At 33.0% G+C, this 15,501-nt stretch overlaps 1 long non-coding RNA gene across 1 annotated transcript; it reads right to left on the reverse strand.

The window, feature by feature from the left end:
- Positions 1-1,733: 1,733 nt before the first annotated feature.
- LOC131874518 (uncharacterized) lies at positions 1,734-4,642 on the reverse strand. Its single transcript, XR_009371881.1, has 2 exons — positions 4,081-4,642; positions 1,734-2,097 (listed from the first exon to the last, which is right to left on the reverse strand). It is a non-coding gene; the product is annotated as an uncharacterized LOC131874518 (long non-coding RNA).
- Positions 4,643-15,501: the final 10,859 nt, after the last annotated feature.

The following is a 15,501-nucleotide window of genomic DNA, read 5'->3' on the forward strand; positions in this document are numbered from 1 at the left end:
TAATGTTATATAATAATAGAGTGGAATGCAAAGAGACGTTTTGGAATACAAAGAGTTTCTACTTATGTCCTTCAGTACGGCCTATATATTTGCATACAACCACACCCATTACTATCTTCTTCACAGACTAAACACTTACAGAAGCCTGCAAATTTATTTTAACCATTATTCCTCATGGCATCTCCCATAAATCCACCAAGAAACACTCAATGTAAGTAAAAGGTTGTGTTAACTGTAGACTGCTTTAAATTTTCAGTTTTTTGTTTTTCTTCTGCAATTTTTTGTATGTGCAGCAAAATATGAGAATAAGGAGGGGAAAGGTATTTCTGATTTCAGAAGGCCAATCAGCAGTCCAGGGAATCCAAAGATTGAGGAAGCCAAGCCAAAGAGAGACCGCCAAGTGTCATATGATGAAGCAGCCAATTGGTTCTATCCTGAGGCGCCTGAGAACAAATATGATGATGTGAATAAAGAGAAAAATTGTGATTTGGATTCTGACAAGGATGATGATGTGTATGATAAGAATAATGATGAATACAAAGATGATGATGAAATGACTCCCCCACCAAGCCCTCTGAGACAGCTAGCTGCAGCTCGTACTCCACATCTCAATAGGAGGCTTAAATCCAATTTTGTGACACCTGGCAGGACGCCATTTTCTTATAATCCACTCCACGTGGCACCCACTCCAACACCATATAAAACCCAGGCTGCTGGTGCAGAGAGAGAACATGTCAAGTCAGCATAAAATCAGTCATCTCTGTCTTCTCATTCTGTTGGGACAGAGGCAAATTCAAAATGCCCATAAGAAACCTGGTAAAAAAAAATGTTTATTTTTAGTATATATTAGGTTATGAAAGTAAATATGATTGTGTACCTAGGTAGTAGCAAGTTCAAAAGATTGTGTTTGATGTATACTTTCATTTCAACAAACTTCATTTAATTTCTAATGATGATAGTTTTAATTTATCTTTGGTTAGTTGTTGGGTAAGAAATTTACAGTTCTATTTAATGGAAGTTTTATGGAATTAATTTTTTAAATTGTTTATTAATAATGTTTTATTTTAAATCTATAAGGTGAATAGCAGAATAGAATTAATAAATTGGATTTAAGAGGTCATTTTCATAGAGATGGAAATGTGATGGTAGGTTTGACCAAATTTTTTTGCTGTTTGAATAATTCTTTAGTTATATATTATTGAATACAAAGTTTAAATAGAACTTGTAAAAATGTGATATAGTTTTAGAGACCCTTCAATTATTCTTTTTTTTTATCAATGTAGAAAAAATTGGGTGGAGATATTAAACAACAATGCACATCAAAGGGTTTCAAATTTCTAAGACATAAATTTTTCAGAAAATATATTGTATTTTAACATCTTTGTATTTTTTAGTTGATAAATTGTAGTGATAATTTTTCTTTTGAAAAATTTCAGAATTGGGAATTGTATTATTTAATTATTGTATATGTACAATTCAATTGTGTTCCTTCATCCAATTTTTTCATAAATTATTGACTATTACCAAATGACTGTCCCAGTACAAAAGTAAATGCACATGTAAAAAAATAAACTTAAATTCAATTTGAGAGTTATGTTATTGTTTACAAGGAAAAGTCTCACCCATTCAAGATCATGATCATATTTATTATTCATGATGGAGGAAGAAATAAGGTTTAGTCAATGGATCCATGTTCAATATTTACCACAGAGCAAAGAGCTAATAGCCAATAAAAACCAAAAGATGGTGATTAAGAATAAATTATTCTGTCAACATTCACTTTGAAATGCCTGAATTTAATTTCCTTGGTCTGACCAATGCAATCAAAGTACTCTAGATAAATATGATATTTGAATTGAAAAAATGCTGAAATCCATAAAAGTACAAAAACCAACAGGAATTTCGTCACCCACTTTCTTTCAAAACATTCAGTTTAAAGTTTCCACTTTTACACTTTTATGGTGTTGCATATTTGATATAGTGTGCCACAGATCTCCACACCTCTGCAAACATGGTGTGCTCCTTTCTCCATGTTCACATGTAGCTCTACCTTTCATAGGTTTCCTAAAACCCTTTGTGATGATACCTTTTGGCAATCTGGAAGCACCATACCAATAACATAACCATAGCTTAACAAAAGCATTATAACAAATTTTAGTCTCAGATATGTGTTTCCACTGTTTAAATGGCAAATTGCATGTTGCAAGTGTGAATGATGAACAAAAAAGTATTAAGAAAGCAGATTGGGTAGAGGTGTTGGACCATATAAGAAAACTACCAACAAATATGGAGCAAGAATCAGAAAATGTGTTTATGATGCACTTGCGAGACATCCGTTCAAATCGGCAAGAGGGATTCCTGAATTTTATCAGCAAACAAGCTTTATAAATGGAATACATTTCGACAGACAAAATTGACTCCCATCTGTCATTGTTTGGCTTAATTTAGTAGGATCTTTTATTCTTGTTAAGAGTAGTATATGATAAAAAATAGACTGCTTATACCAAAGTTTTCCTGTTGAGGACACAAAATCTGTTTCCGACTGCCAAACCACACTGCTGAGAATTTTTTAAGGTTTATCAAGTCAAGCTCATTTATACTCTTTGGATAAATCATAAACTCTTGATGCATCTCTATTTCAAGATCCAGGTAGGTTTTACTTTCAGAGAGAGGAAACGTAACTTGAGGTTTTTTGTTCCACCCCTTTGTCAAATGAGACTTGGAAAGCTCAAAAGATATGTTTTCTAATATTTCGGTTGAAGCCATTATAAAGGATTCCCAATTATATATTTCTGTTGATAAAGGATATTATCAGCTTTATATTCTTTCTTTTCCTCAATCATATATTGCTGGTATAACTACTTTTAAGATGATTTTCATTTGATTACAAACTGAGCCAACTGCTTTATCCTTTTTCCATTTTCCTTTTGTACTTACTTTTTAAAAATTGAATGCTATGAACCTTATAACTTTTGGCTCATCAAGGTATCCTGTGAATCAACTAAAGAATTAATATAAAACTATCCTAGCGAATAAGATTCTTGTTTTCTTTAACCTTATTGATACATGAAAAGAGTGGAGTTCTGCCTAAACAGTTGTGCCAGTATAATTGTACCACAAACCATAAAATGACAAAAGGATGTATGAGAATGCTGCTTATTTGAGAATAGCATATGTGGAGGAAGTATCAAAACATGAATTTGAGAGGTAGAAATGAAACCAGGGATGTTATTTAGTATCCTGTGTTCTATGGCATTGGTTTACCAAGTGAATAACCTGCGGCACATACCCTGTTGCATTTGATGGAAGACTACTAAAGCTTCCTCCCCTAGATCCCTCTGAGAATATGCTGTTATAATTGTGTTCCCTGAACCATATTATAATTAAATATTTCATCAAAGTTAAAGTGTGCATACTCTAATTTCCCACATTTGCATACATTTTAACAAGGACACATTCCAAAACCTCTTGAAACACTAATCCATTCTTAATTAGAAAAGCATGGAATTTCTCTGCTTGTATCTTGTTTACAAAGCCTGCACATGCCCTAAGAGGGCTTATGAATGTGATTTTGGCTGCCTCTATAGTTGTTTCTTGCATTTGGCAAAAACTCTCAAAGCTTCATTCTAAAGACCTTGCTGTGCATATCCAGCAATCACCCTGTTACGTTAGTTTCATATGGCATTTCGTCAAACAATTGGGAGGCATTCTTGACTCTATCAAATTTCTTCGTACAAAGGTGAGACATTGAGTTTTCGTTATCGTAGGACTGGTATCATTCATCCTGCTTATATATCTAAATTTGAATTTGAATTCATTCTTCAGCAGGCAAACTCAAACTTGGACGTACTAATAAATGCGTGGTTAGTGTTTAAGCAATCAACCTGCTTCCTACCGTTACCCAATTTACAAAACTACGTTAGGAGAATCTACTAAACACCTTCCGAAAAAAAAAACTCTAGTTCAAACAATTCCTTGTCTTGAATCTTGAAATCGATAATATGAACACGTTTCGTTAAGAAAACACGTACTGATGCAAAAACAGAAAAAAATCATAATGGAAAAAAGAGCAGAGCTTACATGGAGGACGAATACCCAAAGAGAGGATTCTTCTTGACAGGCTAAAAAGACATTCTACCCAAAAACTTGAGCACACAATTGTTAGGTGCGTCTGAATTCCTGAGGTAGTCATTCACTGAAATCGTCGTCTTGAACACAACACAGGAATTATCCATGTCTTCCATTTCTTTTTCGGAGATTCTATCTATGAAATATCACGCAGGTGCTCCTGCTGCTGAGCTTAGCCTTCCTCTGTTGTTGGGTAAATAATTCTGGCCCCTTTTTTCCTACTCATTGATCCATTTCTTTCCTCATCCATAAACACTTACGATCGCTACCTCCCCGTCATTGCAACGCCTGGGTTTATTGTTTCTGTTGGATTTATATGATAAAAATTTTGTGTCGAAGTTCAGACACACCCAGTTTATTTGGACGCCAAGATAGTGTGATGTATGGAGGGATGGCTGGGATTAATTAGCACATTCTAAGGACTTGATTTTGTACAAATTCGTGGAGTTCAGTCTTATTTCATCTTTTTTATTCTGTTATCCCTATCTCTACAGTGACTGTCATGAGAACAGTGAAAAACATTTATTTTTTTTCTCTTTTGTTGAAGTACTGATTAATATTATTGAAGGAGTAATATGAAATATTGGAAGACTTTTATTTAAAAAAAATTAGAATGGGCATTTGTCTATCTGTAATTAACATTTGGAGATATGACTCATCATATAATTTTAAAAATAGTAATTACAATTTTTTTTTGAGTCATTGTAGACCAAGGGCTTATTGATGTAAGTACAATTTTTAAAGATTTGATCAAAATTTGATTTCAAAATATATAATAGTTTGAAAAAAATATATCATTTGTTATTAGTAAAATATTATATTTTTATTTAAAAGATAATTTACATACAACATAAATTGATATAATAGCTATTGATAACTATAAACATTTGTTATCTCTAACTTTTATATCCAACACAACAGATCAATATTTTTAAATCTTTTTCTACAAATTACAATGTTTACAAGACACTTTAGAATATTATATTTTTATCTAAAATACAAGTGCCACGTAGTGGCTACTACTTGTTTAGATTTGTAATAGTAATTGAGTATGTTTTTTTCAATTAATTAGCAAATAGAAGAGATTAATAATTTTGTAACACAACTTTAATTGAATTCTAACTCTAATTAAATTGTACTCTTATTTGAACCCTAACTATAATACTAATTGAATGTTAAATTGAATCTTAAATTTTTTATTAAACTATAATCCTAACCCTAACCCTATTTGTAGAGTAAACGAATATGTTTTTTTCAAAAATTTAACATTAATTGAACTATAATCCTAACCCTATTTGTATAGTAATTGAATATCTTTTTTTCAAACAATTAGCAAATAGAACAGATTAATTAAAATAATCATAAAACTTATTATATAAAATCAATTTATTTAATTTTTTTCAATTAAGAATACTATAAGTCTTCTAAAATTTAATATTTATTTGAGAATGTCATTTGTGAACAAATCATAAATTATACCTAAATAATTAGTAAAGATTTTATTAAATGTGGAGTACTTATTAAATGGCACTTTGGTTCATTTGGAAACTGCGAAACGAGAATAAATTTAATGGCACTGGTAGGTGTCTTACTGAGTCTCTTCGTAGACTCACCTTTTTTAAAATTGCTTCGCAGGTTTCCTTCGTGATGAATCTCGAAAAGCATAAGTTCCTCCGGTTCCTGCAAGATGGTCATGCCACTATGTTCATACACGAGATGAAGGATGGCTACGAGTGGAGAAGGCTTGCAAAGAACTAGTCCTCCTTTGAAAAGGCTCTGAAGAAGCTGCTTGAAGAGATCAACAGTAATAGGCTGACCGCATTGCCATGCTGGCTCAGATCCAGGTCCAAAAGAAGGCGGTTTGGATGGAAGGGGCCCAAGGATGGACCACATGGATCAATCCTCTTGATCACATTCTACAATAGTGCTTTGATTCTCCTTTTACATTGTTCCTTTTTGACTTCGGACTGCTCTCTAATAATGTAACGCAAATCCTCGGTGATTTTGGTGGTTGAGGCCTAGCCTCCCTTGTCTATAACTGTTTGTAACTTGTTTACTCTCGATCTTTAATATAAAAGATTTTTCACTGTAGCAAAAGAGAGGAAAGTGAGAATAATTTTTATTTATATTAGATTGTATTAATATTCATTATATTATTTTGTCCATATTCATTGTATTATTTTTTTTAAAATTATTATTCTCCATTATCTTACATTAAGCATAATCTAATCTTATATTTTATTTGTATTATAAAAATGTTAATTTTATATTATTAATGTCAAAATTACTAGATTATTATTTTTTATTATTCTAATTACTAATGCATTATATAATTGACTTAATATTATTATCAATATTAGTACTTTAATTATTAGAATGTTTTTATTTTAAACATTATATTACTATTTTATAATTTTTATGACTTTATTAATAATGTTTTATATTATATTATGTTATTATTCTATTATTTTAATCTTATTATGTTATCAAAATTTAATACTATTAAATTAGGTGAGCATAATGCTAACCTAACTAAGAGCTATTTATAAATTACTTTAAAATAAAATATTTGTTACCTTTCACATAGCAAAATTTATTTGTCATGGTGGCTACTTTGTAACATATATCAAATAAACAAAATATTTAGATACAAATTGTAAATAATTAAAAGAAAATTAAACCACACTAAATATTTTTTTAATGACCTAAAAATTTGCCTCATGTAGAAAGTGGATCCAGGATCCGGTAATAAGATGTAATGGATCCAAAATCCAGTAATAAGATGTAAATTATTTGAGCCAATTAGATTGAAGAAAAACAATTTCTATATTTATAATTAAGATGGAAAGAGTATTTATTAAATGTGGAGTACTTATTTATTTTAATCTAAATTGATTAATTAATTAGCTTCAAAATATTTTCACCAAGTTACATTAAAGAATTATAATACAATTAAAAAATTGTAATCTAAAATTCACCATAAAATAATTTTATTTGAGTTATAAATTTTTTATGCTTGTTGAGTTGATTTACTATGTTAGTTTGTTCTTACCATTCTATAATTGTTACTATAATTGTTACTGAATCTTGAATAAATGAACACACGTGTATTAGGTGAAAGTATATTCTAAATTAATTAAATATTTTTGTTAAAGTTATCTTGTATTAGCTAATAATTATTTATTTAATTATTAGTCTATTATACTCTATGCTTAAGCTAAAATTACGTATTTAATAATATTGTAGGTACTTAATAATTATTCTAATTATTAAATAATCTTTATCCCTTTAGGGTTTCTTTAGGGTTGTACATCTTTAGGGTTTCTATTCTCCTGTCATAAGGATTGCATTGTAACTTTTCTTTTTCATTCCCTCACTGAATGATAATCTCTCTTTCAGAGCCTTTTTTGTGTTTTGTCTCCAATCTTCTCTTGTGACGGGTATTCTTGCATACAGATGCTCTTGGGATCTCAGAAGTTGTACTTTCTCAACTTCTTCATGGTATCAGAGCTTTCATCTACTACTGCTTGTTCCTGATTTCTTTTCAAAAGATTTTCTCTAGAGGCAAGGGTTTTAGTTCTTTTTCAGAGGTTTTAGTTTGGATTTGGGGTATATTTTTTGTTTATGGGCATTTTGAACTCAAACAGATCTCACCATTGAGCTCAGAACACCCCAAAACCCCCATTTTCATATAAAATTTGTCTAGTTTGGACAACTTTAGCTCTGGGAATTTATTTTTTTGAGTTTGCCCTTTGCAGGCATGTTTTCTGAGGCAAAAAAAAAAAAAAACTTTTTTCAGTAGTTTAACGGCTTGCCTAGGCCAAGTCGCCACCATAACAGTTTGTGGAGCCGTAGGTGGCCTCCAAGCCCACCACGACCGCCAGTCTGCTGGCAGTCGCAGCGGTCAACCTGGTAGCCGCAACGGTCAGCCTGGTAGCCATAGCAGTTGGTTAACCGCTCGGCTACCTTCCGCCTGGGGCCGTCATAGCCACTGCACTGCACCCGCCACCGCTGCACTACACCCACCACCACCCGCTGCATTGAGACCAGGACTGCCGCTGCACTGCACCCACTGCCGCCCACTGCACGGCACCCAACCGTTGCCCACCCTCCACCGCCGCCACCTAGCCAGCGTGCCACCTCCCTACCACCAACAGGGAGAGCCCTTTTTTTTTTTTTTTTCCTTGAAGAGTTTTGATAGCGTATTGTTTTTTTGCCATAACTTGAGCAAACAGAGTCGGATTTTTGAAAACGAATAGGTGTCAGAAATCTCTTTTCGAGCTCTACTCAGATTGGAGGTGAGGTTTGTTGATTTTTTCATCTAGTCCCTATTTTTTGCCGTCCAAATCCGCTCTCTTTTTTGCATGCATATCTTGGGAAAACGGACTTTGTTTTCAGAAAACGAATAGGCCTTGGAGAGCTCTTCTCAGATTTGGAGTTATCTTTTCCAGAAAAATTACCATGTACACGAGATAGTGTTTGACGAATTTTACTTTCTCTTGTCTTCTTTTCTAGCTCTCAGATTGTACTGGGTTTTTGTTTTACATATTGTGGGGGTGTTATTTTTTACTATTTTCTATAATTTACTTTAGAAAATCAGAACACCTAAACTCAAAAAACACAAAAAAACCCCTTCTGCATCTTTTGTCTATTCTGAAAGATCACTTAATTAAAAAATCAAGAGCAGGTCCAGGTTTAGGTACAAGTACACATGGCAGATTCTTCAGTTGAGCTTCTTACATCCCAAAATTATCAGCTCTAGAAAGCTCGTATGACGAGGCTTCTCTGATCAAGGGGGTTGTGGTCCTATCTGGATGTGGATCAGTCGTTGTTGCAACGTCCTTTTGAGATTCTTCATCATTGGAATAAGATGGATGAGGCTATGGGTGTCATCTCCTTACATGTTTCAGACAACTTGCTTTTTCACCTTGATGGTTTGCTCACTCCTCGGGCTATGTGGTCCAAATTTGAAACTCTCTTTGGTACTATCAATGAGTTCAGAGCATTACAGATTGAGGCAGAGCTCTCTTCCTTATTACTTGAGTCTTTTCCTCACATTGAGGACTTTCTGAACAAGTTCAAAACCACCAGATCTATCCTACATAGTTGTGGTAAAAATAAGACAAACCCAGAGTGTATCTACCTGATTCTCTCTAAGCTTCGAGATCCCTATTAGATATTTGCTTCCACCTTTTATTCTACTATGGATGCACTGGGTACACACTTCACCATGCCTACTTTTGATGTGTTTTGTGATTGCTTGACTCGTGAGAAGGCTCACCTATCTCAGTTGGACACTCTCACAGGATCAAAGCCGAAAGCATTGGCTGCTCAGACATCTATAGATAACAAGAAGCAAAAATTGAAGCCTAAGAAGGATTCAGCTAGCAGTGAGCATTCCTCCAAGCCACCACCTAAGTCTGATTACAAACTGAAGTCCCATCCCAAACAGGAGCACTCTTCTAAGTCTGGTGAGTCTTCCTCCAAGACTAAGAAGAAGTCAGATGAACTTTACAAACTCTATGGCAAAGAAGGTCATCCAGTTTCTCGATGTTGGAAATGATTAGAGGCCTTGGAGGCAGCCATGTAGCAGCATCATATTTCTCCTCCTCGACCTCCATCTTGCTCTTCTACTGGGAAAGGACGTGCTCTTTCTGTACGAGCTATTCCTTCTGCATCCACTTGGATTATTGATTTCAAGGCTTCTCATCACATGACGCACTCATCGCAGCTTGTTACCTCACTTGCTCATAGTAATACTTTATAGATTGCAGTTGGTGACTTAGCACAACTTTTAGTTTCAGGTTCAGGTTCTGTTCTTTTGACAAGTGGTTGTTTTCAAGATGTTCTTTTGGTTCCTGACATTTCTAGGAACCTCCTCTCTGTTTAGCAGATTTTTCATTTTGGCTTTGGTAAAACGGTTGAGTTCTCCCCACATGATGTGGTTATTCGAGAGCTCCATGATTTTGATTTGGTTGTGGCTATTGGCAGTGTTGATCCCGATTCTCGGTTATATCGGTTTGATGTCTTTGAGAGTTCAGATGGTTTAGGTGTTTCTCTTGTAGAACATGCAGATTCAGTGAGCAAACTTTGGCATGAGCGTTTTGGCCATGTCAACTACAGATAATTACAACAAATGAGCACACAGGCACTTGTTATTGGGATCCATCAGATCTCCTATACTAATGGTGTATGTCAAGGCTGTGCACTTGGCAAGCATCACTGCGATTCTTTTCCTACAGGCAGAGCCACCTGTGTTAAGGCACCCTTAGATTTGATCCACAATGATCTTATGCCATTTCCGACTCCATCTTTTTCAAGGTCCAAGTATGTTCTCACTTGCATTGATGACTTCTCCAGACGTACATGGGTGTACTTTTTAAAGTACAAGTCTGATGTCTTTGATTCATTTTGAGTCTTTAAGACATTTGTAGAGAAGCGGTATGGTCTTTCTATCAAGAGGAAACACACAAATAATGGGAGAGAATATGTGAATCAGGCTTTTACGGATGTATGCACCAAGCATGGTTTGCAGCATCAGTTATCAGTTCCTCACACCCCTCAGTAGAATGGTGTTGCTGAGAGAAAGAATAGAACACTACAGGAGATGGCCAATTGCATGCTTCAGTCATGTTCTATGCAGCCTATTTTTTGGGCTGAGGCAGTTAATTATGCCACTTATATTTAGAATCGGATGCCTCATAAGGCATTGTGCCAATTGACTCCTAAGGAGGCTTGGTCGCATGTCAAGCCTAATGTTTCTTCATTCTAAGTTTTTGGTAGTGAGGCTTGGGCATTTATTCTAGATGCTCAGAGGAAAGCCATGGAGAGGAAGAGTCGACCACTCATTTTTGTTGGCTACTGTGAGGATGTTAAGGCATAGAGGTTGTTTGATCCTGATTCTAGAGAGGTCTTGTTTAGGTGAGATGTCCAGTTTGATGAGCGTCTTCCTCAGATGGATTCTCCATCAGTAACTTCTCCCTCACTGCCTCCTCCTCCCTCTTCATCTTTTGAGTATTCCTTCTTCCTTGAGGATGATGCAGATGATGGTCCACCTTCACCACCACCACCCATTGCTCATCCTTTGCCCAAGTGGGCCCGGTTTACAGTTGATGTTGTTGATTCTATGGCAAGTGATCCTACTAACACTTGTCGTACTCGTGCACACACATCTGGTTCTAGTCTTCTAAGTCATGCCATTTCGGATGATCCTCAAAAAATTTCAAAGGCAATAGGTCACCTAGAGTGGGATAGGGCCATGGATGAGGAGTATTATTCTTTGATGAAGAATCATACTTGGGATCTTTGTTCTCTTCTGAAGGGAAGAAAGTTGGTTCAGTGCAAGTGGGTGTATCATACCAAGTATGCTGCAAATGGTTCTGTTAATAAGTATAAGGCTCTTGTGACTAGTATTCTTGCGTACAGATGCTCTTGGGATCTCAAAAGTTGTACTTTCTCAACTTCTTCAGTTTTAAACTCGTAATCAAGATGAAAGAAGTGTTTAGTAAAGTAAATTGAGCAAATACAATTTAATTTTCATCATCTCATTGATACAATAATAATAACTTTGAATGTAACATAAAATATTTATGAATAATTTAAAATGCATCAAAAAGAATATATTGAATTTATGAACACATATAATGAACAAATATGAATATTAGGTGAAAGTATATTCTAAATTTATTAAATGTTTTAAACTTATAATCAAGATAAAATAGTTTTCTTTCAGTTATAATTTTTTTATGTTTGTTGAGTTGATTTACAATGTTAGCTTATTCTTACCATTCTATAATTGTTACTAAACCAAATAAATGAACACATATCAGTATTATGTGAAAGTATATTCTAAATTAATTAGAAGTTTTAAACTCTAATCAAGATGAAAGAGGTGTATAGTAAAGTAACTCATACAATATCAAATGTAGAGCACTTTTTCCTTTTAAATCTAAATTGAACAAATACAATTTAATTTTCATCATCTCATTGAAATAATAATAATAAATTTTAGTGTAACATAAAATATTTATGAATAATTTTAAATGCATCAAAAAGTATATATTGAATTTATGAACACATATATTGTTATTGCACCAAATGAATGAACAAATATGAATATTAGGTGAAATATATTCTAAATTTATTAAATGTTTTAAACTTATAATCAAGATGGAAGGAGAGTTTATTAAATGTGGAGGACTTGTTTCTTTTCACCTAGTTTCAATAATAAAGGTGAAATTTATTAGTTTCAATAATATCAAATTTATGAAATTCTTTATATTATCAAATTGCACGAGGATAACTAAACTATATCTTTAAAGATTTAGATACACATTATAAATAATTTGAAAATAAAATTAAAACATTTACTAGAATATTATTTTAATGACCAAAAAAATTGGCTAAAAAAATTTATGTAGAAAGTGGATCCAGGAAATCCAGTAATAAGATGCAAATTATTTGAGCCAATTACATTGAAGAAAAATAATTTCATTAAATTGAAAACCTAAAAATCATGCATCTTAACTATTAAACAATTAAAAAAACACATAGAAAGAAAAAAAAATTGTAGATCTATAATTAATGGAAAAGCAATTCAATAATAACAAGTTAATGAAAATTGGGTGCAATCGATTGCAATAGCAGTTAGCCTAACAACAAGTACTAATAACTTATAGGTAACCTAAATTGACCCAATAGCTATTGATAACCATAAATATTTGTTATCTCTAACTTTATAATATTATATTTTATATAAATATAACTTATATATAACCTAAATTGGCCCAATATCTATTCATAACCATAAATATTTGTTATCTCTAACTTTTATATCCAATACAAATGGATTAATACTGTTAAAGAATATTTTTCTATAAAATACAATGTTTACAAAACTCTTTACAATTTGTTTTTTTTATTGAATAATAAATAGAAAATATTAAATAGCTGACTTGTCTAGATTGAATATATTCTTTTTTCTTTTATTTTTTGCATTATACAATAACTAGCGAGTTAATATCTCTCTCCATTCCTTTTATAAAATAAGATAAAATATAATATTAACCTTAATCTCAGTGGAACACACTATTGTTTCTCCTTGTTAATTTCCTTGGAATTAATCAAAATAGAAATCTCTTATTTAACTTGAATATTTACTTATAATTTTAACTAGCAATATAAATTATGTTTGCTCCCTATTAAACAAGTATACTAAACCAAGTTTATACTTATTTTGAAAAGACTATAACATCATTACAACTTTTTATTTTGCAACATCAATAGATATTTGAAACCAAATCTACATTTCCATCAAGAAAACAATAATAACCTCAATAGATTTATTTCCTTTATTTAACAAAATCTTAGACAAAACTAAATTTGTATTAAAATACATAAAGTGGAATTCCCTTTTTAAGTACATGTGTTATAAATTCTTTTGCACATACTTCTACATATATTTTTATTTATTTTTTCCATATAATACTCCTTACTTCTCAAAGAAGGATCTTCACATCTCAAATATATCCAACATTTTGTTGGCAATAGGAGGCATCTGACCAAATATGCAAATTGGTAAAAATCCTCCACCCTACACATGACAATAAATCCTTTTCTAAGGCCATAGTGGAGCTCACCTCCCATCCTAGACTCAAGAAGCAAGTCACCTTTGAGAAAATCCCTAAGGAATCTAGTTTGAGAAAATCCCTAAGGAAACTCGTTACACACAAGAACCCACATATATTTGCAATCATGTAAGAAACAACTTCAATTAGCATGCACATGAACACCTAGACCAAGGATTCACACACACATAAAATCTTAAATGGATTCATTAAGGGTGAGAGAATGGACTAGTGTCTCAATATGGAAGACACAATTTATATATTGTTTAATAATCTCTTGTTCACTCCAACATCTTTCCACATCCAAATTTTCCACCATACCAATAAAAAAGCATATACCATATGGTTAATCTTACCCAAAAAATCTCTCAACACCAATCAAAAAATCACATATTATATGGGTTAATCTTACCAAATAATCTATCCTTCTCTAATGAGGAAAATTACTTCCCAAGGAGGGTCCTAACTCTCTCATCCCATACATTAAGGTTGATGAGGGTGATCTTGACCTTCACAACCCATGCCCATTATATCACACAAAAACATTAAATCCAAACAATGCACAAGATGCAAATCCAAAGTTGTTTTTCTTTGTGTCTGGGTGGCTAGACTTGATTTGTGGAAATTAGATTTTTGCCTATTCTTTTTGCTATGTGGCTAGTGGTTATTGTTGGGCGACACTTATCTTTCTCATGAGTTGTTTGTTTCAGGTTTCAGGGTCCCTTCAAAACATGTTTTATGGTTTGTTGTCAGTTTCCTATGGACCATTTCTTTTGGCCTTTGTGTATATTGTGATTCCTTGCTTATTTCTTATTGTTGGCTTTTTATATAGAGTTTTGGGACCGTCCCTTCAAAAAAATTATCTTTAATAAAAAAACACCCGTAACTCATAACTTTAGACAATATCATTTTTAAGCATTAAAAAAATAGCAAAAACTAAGAAGCTTACCTCTTGAAGCCTTCAACAAAGGAGAGAATGTGTTGATTAAGACTTCAAATCCAACAACTCCATTGAATCTCCTTCCCAAGACAAGCAAGAAGAAATCCCAAAAAAATTGAACATTAATTTTTTTTTTCAAAAGAAAATTCTCTCTTCAATTTTAAATGGGAAATTAATAGGAGTTCAATATTTGAATCCCTTGAATTAAGGAGTGACAGTTCTCACTCTCTCATTCTTCCCTCAATCACATCTCCCATAAGTGCTCACACATGTGAGACTTTTGGGGAGATGGGGGAGTGTATTTGTATACTTATCTCACACATGTGATCCACTTGTTGCTTTACCCAAGTCCATTCATGCACTTGGGGGAGTGGGGTTGGAGATTGACAAGTCACTCTTCTAAGCCCCCAAATATTTGATTTTCATCGTTACCCTAAATAACCATTTTAGAAGGGTCACATATTGAGCCAAGTCTAAAATGAGACCATAAAAGCACACTTACCCACATTATACAACTTAGGACACCAAAAATCATGAAAATACTTAAAATAAAGCTTACTAGGCCCCTCTAAAAATCTCTTCAAAATTGCATCTAAAAATTGAAGGTTAAAGTGTCAAAGCAACTCCAAAAATCCACTTAATGACTTCATTAGCTTAACAACACTTAACAATCATTCATACTAGTAAAGTGGGATTAGGTTAAGAGGGTTGAAACTCCAAGCCTACAGAAAAAAAGAAAAAAGAAAAAATAATGTAACCTAGAAATTGAAAACATTTTGAGGGTTTCGGATCCTTTCAAAATTTGGT

This window comes from Cryptomeria japonica, chromosome 1, assembly GCF_030272615.1.
Source record: "Cryptomeria japonica chromosome 1, Sugi_1.0, whole genome shotgun sequence".
NCBI lineage: Eukaryota > Viridiplantae > Streptophyta > Pinopsida > Cupressales > Cupressaceae > Cryptomeria > Cryptomeria japonica.